Source organism: Epargyreus clarus, unplaced genomic scaffold (assembly GCF_041222505.1).
Source record: "Epargyreus clarus isolate Ecla_fem2 unplaced genomic scaffold, WU_Ecla_fem_2.2 ptg000029l, whole genome shotgun sequence".
Lineage (NCBI taxonomy): Eukaryota > Metazoa > Arthropoda > Insecta > Lepidoptera > Hesperiidae > Epargyreus > Epargyreus clarus.
In genome coordinates, this window is record NW_027332235.1 from 3,194,792 (window position 1) to 3,206,247 (window position 11,456).

Genomic DNA, 11,456 nt, shown 5'->3' on the forward strand with positions numbered 1-11,456 from the left:
AATCAACCCCAGATAGGATTAGATATTCCTACCTGAGGTCAGCCACAGATGCGCCGCTACCCCTGAGGACTAAGCTGGAACGCCTCGGAAAAGTATATCTCCCTTACCACACCTTTCAAACCGGAACACAGCAGCGCTTAACACTGCTGTATTAGGTAGAAATAGGTGTGGCGGTGGTGCCGCCGGAGTCGAACCACAAAGGGTTCTACCACCTTCATTATTGTCCCAATGCTGGACACAGGTCACCGCTTAGAGTGAGTGGCTTAGGTGCGGTGGACTAGCACTGGCCAAGTGCAGGTTGGTAGACTTCACAAGTATTTTCAGGAGTTTTTCAAATGATTTTCAGGCATGTAGTTTTCACTAAGTTTTGCTTTACCGTTACAGAAAGTGATAATTTATTTATAATACGCACATAAAAAATCTGAGCCTGGGATTTGAACCTCGAACATCTTGAGAGGTCGCGTTTCAACCACTAAGCTATAATTTCTTTTTTTACTCATCCCAATATTATAATAGAAACCTTTACAAATGTTCTTCATTGTTAATATACATATCAATACTTCTATACTAATATTATAAAGAGGAAAACTTTGTTTGTTTGTTTGATTGCAATGAATAGGCTAAAAAACTACTGGACCGATTTTAAAAATTCTTTCACCATTCGAAAGCTACATTTTCCACGAGTAACATAGGCTATATTTTGTATGAAATATGTTTGATAAATAGATTTTGAGGCGGTACAAAGTTTGGCAGGTCAGCTAGTACTTAATAATTACTATATCTACAACCTTACAGATGTTTGTCATTATACATATCCACAATAATTGCCTACTAAATCTACAGTTATTAACTATAGTTAAAGTCGAAGGTACAAACAGTTATTGAATATTAAATTTTGAAGTACAGATGCGTGGGTACGGACAATGAGTGAGTCAGATCTTTCAAGCGCTTCAAAGAACTTAAATAGGGCCGTTCACCTTTAAAAGCTCAGTAAAGCTGAGCTAAGAGATAATCTGATTAGATGCATAGTGTCAACCTACGCCTCAAAACTAACCTATCTGTGAGGTAGGATCGATGTTAGTCCGGTTCAAAATGTTAGGTAAGTTTCGAAAACTAATATACGAGTAGGGTAGTGCTTACAATCGGTCAAGAAGATTAAATATATGTTCGTTTATAGACGAACATATATTTCATCATATATATGATATACACTGTATTCAATTATACTTTTGTATCTTGGTTTATACTGTCTGAAGTAAATGATTATTATTATTTATTAAATGTTTAGATCTATAAAGTGGACATTGCAAAGATTTTTATACAAATACTGTGATCCAGCTTCAAACTAGCACCAATTTATGTTTTTTTACACCTTTATAATTATATGATTAAAATTATTTTTATATTTATTGATATTAAACCTTTTTTTGTATATTATTTTTGTATTTTTTTTAATAAGGATATTTTTGTAAATAATTAAATATAAATTGTACATAATGTATATATAAACCAGTGAATAAAGTTTTTTTTGTGTATATATTATTTTTACACCTCTTAATTGCTACACATTATTCATATATTAATATACAAGGAAAGTAATGGATTCCTTGATTTTTTGAAAGTATTATATTCCAGTTTTTAACAATTTAGATTTATTCAAACAGGGTTCTCAAAGTGAGGTACGAATATCGTGGGTACTTGTACCCATTAAAATTTATCTATCGCTGGGACGTCTTACCCTCCGGGCGCACATATATTGCGGCAATGGCAACATAAGGGCGGTGGGCAGGAATTTCGGGTCTCGAGGATACCCTCTTTGCCCGGGCAGATTCTCAGGTGGTAAATACCCCCCGGATTCTTGATATTTATTCATAATAATATAATGTTATTTAAAACATAATAAAATAATGAACAAATATTAAAAATATCTATTTATGTAATGGCTACTATTACGTAAATTTTGAAACTTTTAAACTAGCTTAAATAGTCGAAACAAATTTCCTCTTAGAATTAGCTTAATTTGCGAAAAATAAGTCCATAAATTCATCAATAACATCTTTTGCATTTCTCTTTATATCTGTGTTTTTTTTAATAAATCACCTTGTTGTGTTCAATACAATACATAGGGGTTTGCCATTCTAAAAGGGATAAACATAATTATAAGATTGAGAAACCATGTGTTGAATCAATCAAAAACTGTACCCTTAGTATGAGTTTTTACGTTCTTACAAAAATGACTGTTTTTGTATTTGTTTACGTATCTGACCATACATTTCCAAACAGTGCCCCTAGCGGAACAGCGCCCCTGTAGTAGTGAAAATGTATGGGAAATACGTATACAAATAAAAAAAAAACAGTCATTTTTGTAAAAACGTAAAAACTCATACTAAGGGTACAGTTTTGCAGTTTGACTTAATACAATTATCAATATCGTCTTCTATAGTCTTAAAATACCGCTACCATTTAATTTATATTTCAATTAATTTCATCGGTCGCATAAAATAATACTTCGACGTTAGAATAACTAGTTTTGTTTAGTACTTAATTAATACGAGCTGCAATGTGGGACATAAAACTATATGTTATAACCTTCTTTGTATCACTGATGTAAGTCTATTAATCAAAAACCGGTTTGAGTGAATAAAAATCAGTTTTTTCGACTCTAGTACGTATACTCTACGGCGGTTTTATTAGAGATTGTATTTGCTTGCTATTGGACAGTATAAGCAAATATTCAGATTAGGGATGGCGATCGGAGATCGATTTATCGAAGAATCGATATTTTGGGCCAAAAAGTCGATTATATATTCATAATTTAATCGATCTTCAGTAATGGATCGATTCAGTGAATCGATCTTTCATCCTAGAAAATCTATTGATCGAATCGAAAGTCGATCTTTTGGAAGTTGGTTGAATGTGTTATAGACATTTTTTTGCTGACGGATACGTATTTCAGTGCTTATGTGTTCCAGATGACCTTTTTTTTTAGCTGAAAAGGATCGATGATCGAGTTTTTGAGAATCGATTTTTTTGTAAATCGATTTTCGGGTCTCGATTAGAATCGATATTTTTAGGAAAGAATCGCCATCCCTAATTCAGATGTAGATTAGTCATTTGATAAGCAACGGACGTACAGACAAACTTCTGTTTGAGAGTGATGAATGGACGATGCATACAATAAACTGTTTAATGCGATTTAATCGAATACGTTTAATATTGCGCAGCCAGCAAATAGTTTAAACTAACCGGTTGTGTTGCCAGTGATTTTCAAAGTTTGGGTTACGATCCCCTGGGGGGTCGCTATAAAGGGGTCTTAAAGCCACAGTAAAAACGGAAAGGTAGTGTAATTCTCAATAAATCCAAAAAAACGTTGAAACGTTCTAAAATAAAACGTTTACTGACGTAATCGATGTAAAATATATCGTTTTTGGGTATTTGATTTTGTAATAAACTGTCATCTAATTAAGAAAAAAATGAAAAATGTATACGGTTTTGCAAAACAGTTATTATAAACACTAGATGGCGTTATCTTCGTCAATCTGGCGTTGTCTTCATGTTCATTAGCGCAATTGACGCAATTTACTTATATATTTTGCAAACATACATACACATTTACATAGCACTTAGTTTATAAATTTTCAAGAAATATTTATTAATTAAAAAAAATATGTACATATTTCAAAGTAAAACAAATATTTCGGCAACATACATGATAGATTCTCCTGTCAGTAGAACATATGACGGGAACACATTCTCATTTTTAAATACATAAATGTTGCAGCTACTGCGCTACGCCCAATTAGTTCGACCACAAGACATAAATTGGTCATTACATTATAAATGGACACGTCAAATAAACGTCAAGACTGTCAGTGCCGTGATTGGATACTTTTGACAGCTGTCAATTTTGACACTTTGGTGAATGTTGAGCGTCGGTCAAGGTGGTAATTTCTTAAGTTAAATTTAATCGTTGTTATTTAACTTATATAATATCTTACAGTATTTTACGTACGTCAGTAAGTGCCTTATAGCAAGTAACTTTTATCTTCTGGTTTTGAGTGTGTTGTACACAAGGAATTAATTGAATTGACATGTGTAACACCTGTAAAGGTAGCATTTAATTGAACTGTATGTATTGTTATTGACCTAATGTACTAAATGCTTTACTCAATAAAATAAATAAATAAATAAATAAAGAATAAGTGGTATTCTTCAACTTGAACTATGTAAGATGTAGGTTTGTATCAGCTATTATTATAAAAAAACTAGCAATTATTATAAAAACAAGAACTCGACCGCCTAAAAATGTTGCCTATGGACACTTCGACAATTTAGATGGACCCAACGACCGCCAATTGGGCGCCATTTTGCGAAATAATGAGACATACTCGTACAGACCCTCGAAAAATATTACACTTCGCTAGTTGAGTAAACAAAATCTTCATTTGACTATGTAAAATTAAAAAGTATTTCTTGATAAAATTTACAACTTTTTTTATTCCTGCGCTAAATACAACTCAAACGTCAAGAGCGTTCTCTTTCTTTTTTATGCCAACTCATACAATCGTACCGGCCTGTGACTATATAGGTAAATGGGTACTTACCTATTATTATAAAAATAACACAAAATAATCAATTAAAATTATACTATAATTGTATAATATTGAATATATTTCTAACACTATGAATAAGTGTAGGATAAATTAATCTAGTTATCTAAATATATATAACTCAAAGGTGACTGATAGTGATCTATCAACGCACAGCCCAAACCACTGAACGGATCGGGCTGAAATTTGGCATGTAGGTAGATGTTATGACGTAGGCATCCGCTAAGAATGGATTTTTATTAATTCTACCCCCAAGGGGATAAAATAGGGGATGAAAATATTACTTCGTAACGCGAGCGAAGCCGCGGGCAAAAGCTCGTTTTCTTATAAAGATGCTCGGTAAATACTGCAAAGGCCAACATATGCTACTCGTTACCAAAAACAGAATGTTTTCCGCGCGCGAAAGACCACAAATAAAAACCAGGCTAATGTCCTAAAGACGTGGCTTACGAGGAAAATTGATAATGACACAAAATGGAAGCATTAAAAGAAAGTTGTCCATTAAGTGTGCGGTTATCTGCTTTCTTTGGATGGACGTATTGTTGTGAGTTTCCACTTAAAGATCTAGTGAGTGGGACATATATGACACTTTTCTAATTCAATTTCAAGTATACTTACTTGGATTAATCATAGGAACAAATAATACACAACAAATAAGCAACATTTCGTGCAAAGATGGCTAATATGATAATTATATATAAAGATACATCAGTACTATAGATTATTTATTAAGCATAGGCATTAAGTCCGCCTTTTGCACCACACTGTTTTTAACATGGCCAATAAAGAGTAAATAAATAAATAAAAATAAATAACCACTTTTTTATATTATAGAAATAGCAATCATGTAGTCCATCTGATGGTAAGTGGCTACTGCCGCCCATGGACATCTGTAATCAACCCCAGATACTGTTTCCTACTTGAGGTTGTTCTCCTGAGGAATAAGCTGGAATGCCTCGAAAAAGTATGTCTCCCTTAAATCCTCTTAAATCTCTCTTCAAATCAAAACAAAGAGCGTATAACAATTTTGTTATAAGACAAATAGGTGTGGTGATGATGCCTCCGGGGTCGAATCAAGACGGGTTCTTCCGCCCTCAAATGTATACGGTATATCCACTATTGTACATATCCATATCCATATTACATGAAAACAATTACAATGTAAGCCAAATAATTTTTCAGAAATTATACACAGTTAAAATACTATTTCAGCGTGGATTTCATTCAAAAAATTTAAAGGCTCGCGTGCAAAACTTATAGAAATTTATGCTCGCGCCGAGTTATGGTTAAAATGCCTTCGTCAAAAAATAATAAATGCACGGGAACCTCGCACGCAATAGAGTAGGTGAAATTGTAGGAAATGGTCAAGTGTGAGTGACTATTTGTTAAGGGTTCCGTAACATTAGGTACGTCATATCACCTTATGTATAACCGTTTTCTAACGGTTTAGTATTTGTAGCATTGAGATTGAAACTCGGTCTTTCAATACAGGGTTCCAAAGTTCGAATCCCAGGCACGGGACTACAATTTTTCAAAGTTATGTTTATTCAGAAGTTTATTATCACTCGCTATTACGGTTAAAGAAAACACCGTGAGGTAACTTACACGTCTGAGAGTTCCAAAAAAATCTTAAAGTTGTGAACCCTACCATTTTCTCACATGGCCAGCGCGATGAACTAAGGCCCATACCTCTCTAATTCTAAAAGGAAACCCATGCCCAGCAGTAAGACAGTAACGGAACAAATACCTAACTAATATCATGCTTCTGTTTATTTTGACCTACAGAACCCCAAAAAACGGGGCGAATTATGCCATGCCTCGAATTATATCCGCCGTCGGCAGGAATTACGGCTTTTATTCACGACTGCATGTGAGAAGTAAGTAATGTAGTTGTTTAGTAGTACTTAAATCAGGAACCCATTTTATCATGACACATATACACGACTATGTAACCCTAAAATAGAAAGGTTATATCAGGAATTTACTGGATGACTTGTTTTACCCCTAAGGAGGATTTTTCGAGCTTATGTTTGTCTTGTTCTTTAGCCTTCTGTAGCCCGAATGCCTTGACGGATTTCCTTGACTGATTTGTACCTATCTATCTACATTTATCTATCCACGTCTAAAGAGTAAATATCTATTTTTACTCGTTTAAAACATTGGACTATTACCTCATTCTAGAAATTGTCAAATTTGAATTTTTAATAGACAAAACAAATGAGGCTAATTGTTTTCAAAACGCAATACATTTCGAATTCGACAAAACTCGTGTACGGGAGTAAAGATGCTATCAAGCCCATAGTTGGGCAACAGAGAGGCCACGCATGGCTGCGTACAAACGGACCGACAGAGCATATAACGAGAGTCATTTGACTATGCTATGTGCTACTGGAATTGTGGCAAATTGGTCAAAATACATATGAACTATAAAACTGTTGTATTACGATTACTACTTTTGAAGGTGATAGAACCCTTTGTGGTTCGACTCTGACGGCACCACCGCCACACCTATTTCTGCCTTATAACAGCAGTGTTAAGCACTGCTGTGTTCCGGTTTGAAGGGTGTGGTAAGGGAGACAGACTTTTACGAGGCGTTCCAGCTTAGTCCTCATGGGTAGTAACTACTGCCATCCATGGACATCTGCAATTGATCCCAGATAGGATTAGATATTCCTACCTGCGGTCGGCCACATACGCGCCGCTACCCCTGAGGACTAAGCTGGAACGCCTCGTAAAAGTATATCTTCCTTACCACACCCTCCCAACAAGAACACAGCGGTGCTTAACGCTGCTGTTATGAGGCAGAAATAGATGTGGTGGTGGTGTCGCCGGAGTCGAACCACAAAGGGTTCTACAACTTTTTTAGGCAACTTATTAGACACTACACAAAATCCCAAATTCCTACAATTGAATGACACATCCGTAACGATGTGTATTTTGTAAGTTTTTATGTATTACACCGTAACTGTAATGCATCCATTGTGATACATCTTTCGACATTACACGAGGGCCATGTTTGGTAACATATTGCGTTATTAAACAATACACAATAATTATGTTCTGTTACGTAAATTATTAATATGATGATATTATACCCTACGTTTTTTTTTTATTTTAAAACCAACGGATATAATTAAGTAAAATATTTATATGAGCATCATTAGCAAGGGTATGCTTACCTATTGTTATTTATGGAATCAAAAAGAAACGGACGGCAGTAATTACTCGCAAAAAGATGTTTTCTACTGTATTAGACAAATTACGTTTTAATCACGTTTTTGAAGGTGGTAGAACCCTTTGTGGTTCGACTCCGGCGGCACCACCGCCACACCTATTTCTACCTAATAACAGCAGTGTTAGGCGCTGCTGTGTTCCGTTTTGAAGGTTGTGGTAAGGGAGACAGACATTTTCCGAGGCGTTCCAGCTCAGTCCTCAGGGGTAGCGGCGCATCTGTGCCCGACCTCAGGTAAGAATATCTAATCCTATCTAGGGTTCAGATGTCCATGGGCAGCAGTAGCCACTTACCATCAGGTGAAGTGCATGCTCGTCTGCTACTCCTATGTTATAAAAAAAAATCAATCTTAACCATTTTTTGTCTATCAAAGCTTAAAGACAAAATTTTGCCTACATTATGAACCTGTGTATAAATAAAATAAAAATTGAGACAATTCTTGTGTACATTCTAGTTATTGTCAAATTTTAGTCTGTGGTAAGCAAAAGTTGGTTAAAATTGATCATTACAACAGGCGTAACGTTAAGTACCATTATCCTAGTTCCTATTATCGGTGGCAAGGTCAAACGCATTGTATAAATGGTCACAATATCTACCACTGTAATGGTATCTAGCCGCACGTGCCGTGGCAGGTGGTAACGCATCTGCCGTCAAAGTATTCGGCTATTCTATTATAGTCCGCTTGTTTCCACTGGACTATGATGATCCGTCAATATTGTGATAGATTATCTATTAAGTATTAGTATGGGTTAAAATTTCGTGCCCACATTTCAGATTTTTCATTACGCGCTTATTTAAAAATATGTTTATTAATTACGTACCAAAACGAAATTTCACGAAATAATATCAGATTTTCAGATATAAGTTAGTTGCAGCTCATATTTAGCGGTTAATCGTCTGAACGGAAAAACAAAAAATAAAAGGTAGTAAGAATTTCCAGCATGAAGCGATTTTGGATTTCGGTGGCATGGTGTGGATTCCTACCGACTTAAATGAAGTAACCACCTTAGTCTTCAGAAGTAACCACGCATCTGTGATCGATTCAAGATACGATACGAACTGTTTTATGTGGACTTGGTTACAGATGGCAGCAGTTGGGTAGGTACCATTGGGTGAGGTAGATGAGCAAACAAGCATGGAGTCGCATGCTCATTTGTTTCTTCAAACTTACAAAAAATAAATGATACCGCAAAATCCAGCTTGGATGTGTCATTAATTATAAAATAATCAAACTGAGGATCCATTGTGATATTTCAGCAAATCACTGTTAATCTATGAACAATAGTTTACTAAATTACTTCGTTACAAAAGCAAAGCGTTCAATGGTGTAGGCAGACACACAAATTGTATTAATTTGAACCATAACACAGGTTTCTGTATTAAAATTAGTGGAAAACGAGTTTATAAAAAGGAAATTTACAAAGTACCTCTCCCAACCTTCATGATAAAATGAAACACACATATGTACGTACGTATGTATGTACATATATACACACAAACAATATGACTACACATACTCATAAATTTGAGAACCTTCTTTGGAAACTATAACAGTAATGCCATTGATAATAAATAATTCATTCACGAGAAGCTTAACAACATAAAAAGTACAATTATATTTGTCCTTCTTTAATATTAAATATACAAAAACTAAGCTTATAGGTATATTTTAAGAAATTTTATAGAATCTCTCTACTAGTGGGTCTGAAGTGATAACTTTTTTATAATATAGGAGTAGCAGACGAGCGTGCAGTCCACCTGATGGTATATAGCTACTGCTGCCCCTAGACATGTGTAATTAACGTAGATAAGATTGGATTCCTACATGAAGTCGCCCACAGATGCGCCACTACCCCTGAGGACTAAGCTGGAATGCCTCGGATAAGCATCTCCCATACCACAACTTTCAAACCAGAACAGCGAGCTGCTGTTATAGGCAGAAATAGGTGTAACAGTGGTGTCGCCGGAGTCGAATCACAGAGGGTTCTACTAACTTGAGTACATGTATTTTACTTCTCCAGTGTATGAACATATAAAAACAAAGTGTAATTGGTAAAGCTGAGACTCGAAGCGCAATAAGCATACAATAGGAAGAAATAATCGATAAAACCCAACGTTATTCGTTAGCGCGAAGACTAGCATGAGAATTATGTTTGAACGTTTCGTACTAAAGGTATAGGCTGTGGTACGACTGTAAGCGTGAAACTATCAAACTACTTGTATAATGTTCATGTCGTTACGAAAATGTTTATCAACAGTCAAAAGTATATTTTTAATTTTTTAACCAGTTTTTTTTATTTAGTAGTTTTATAAAACTTGGAGTCCCCAAGTGGCAAGTGGCCACTGTCGATAATGAACATGTGTGATTTTCTGGGACAAGAATAGGTTCTACCTAAAGCCGATTACGATGCATTGCCTCTCTTAAGGATTAATAAGGTCGCCTCATATGTAAGTCAGCCGGCACCCAGCATCCACACCCTACCACTGAAACGTAGAAGTGGTAGAATGCTAGAAATGGGTGTGGTGGTGGTACTTCCTCAGTCCAACAATACTGGCTTTGCGCTCTTTATGTTGGATTACCTAACTTATTTTTTTCTTCTTTATCTGTCATATATTTAGTCATTTTTTTAATTAATATTATGTTCGCTAACACTTGCACTTAGTATATAATTATGGTGAATTTTGTATATTATACCTGTAAACGCGAATCACACTGAACCAAACAATTCGTAACGATTACAAAAACTAATGTCTAGTTTTAATTCGATGGTGTATATAAAAGTCATAGATTAGTAAAGATTACTCACTCCTGAGAAGAAAATGTAACCAGTTTTGACAACTGAAATTGTGACTGTCATCTATTTTCGTGTTAGAAAAATATTTAAAAGATGTAGTTTTTAGGTCATTTACGAATAAAACAATATTTCTCTGCACTTTTTCTTCGATTTCGTGTTTTTGCACCCCTTAACTGTAAATGTCGGCATTGTTCCGCGTAAATTACACCATGACAGCCATTAAATGGCTGACACATTTGTCCGTTTAAGCTATTTAATGGCTTCCTTCAATTACAAGGCGGTGAGATATTTATACTTATCTATGATAAAAGTATAAATAAATGAATAAACATCTACAAACATCGTACCTGTCCGACACGGTTCTTAACAAAACAAAATCATTTCTTTCCATATGTGCTGAACGTATTTATTTCTTCCATAACGCGATCGCGCAAACAAAAGCTGTACCTATCAAAATATTATACAGAAAAACATAATTTGGTCCGATATAAATGGGGCCTTATGTTTGAAATTAGGTTACGTTTGTTGTTACTTTGTTGCCATGACAACCTCGCTTAATGAGACTCGTGATATATACAACAAGTGCCTTACCGTCAATATGCAAGGGCTGTCATCACGACTTGACATGCCTTTGTGCCACTGGACCATTGTTGTAGCGACAGGAAAGGGAATATTCAGAGGTTTTACTTTCGTTTTATGGGCTTAGTTTGAATTTAGGTTACATTTTGTATCTGAGAATCGTTAGGTTTCGTCTGAAGTAGCTTGTGTTATGAAGAAAATGGTTAATTCTGGGATTTAAATAAAGTATTTTTGAGAAAC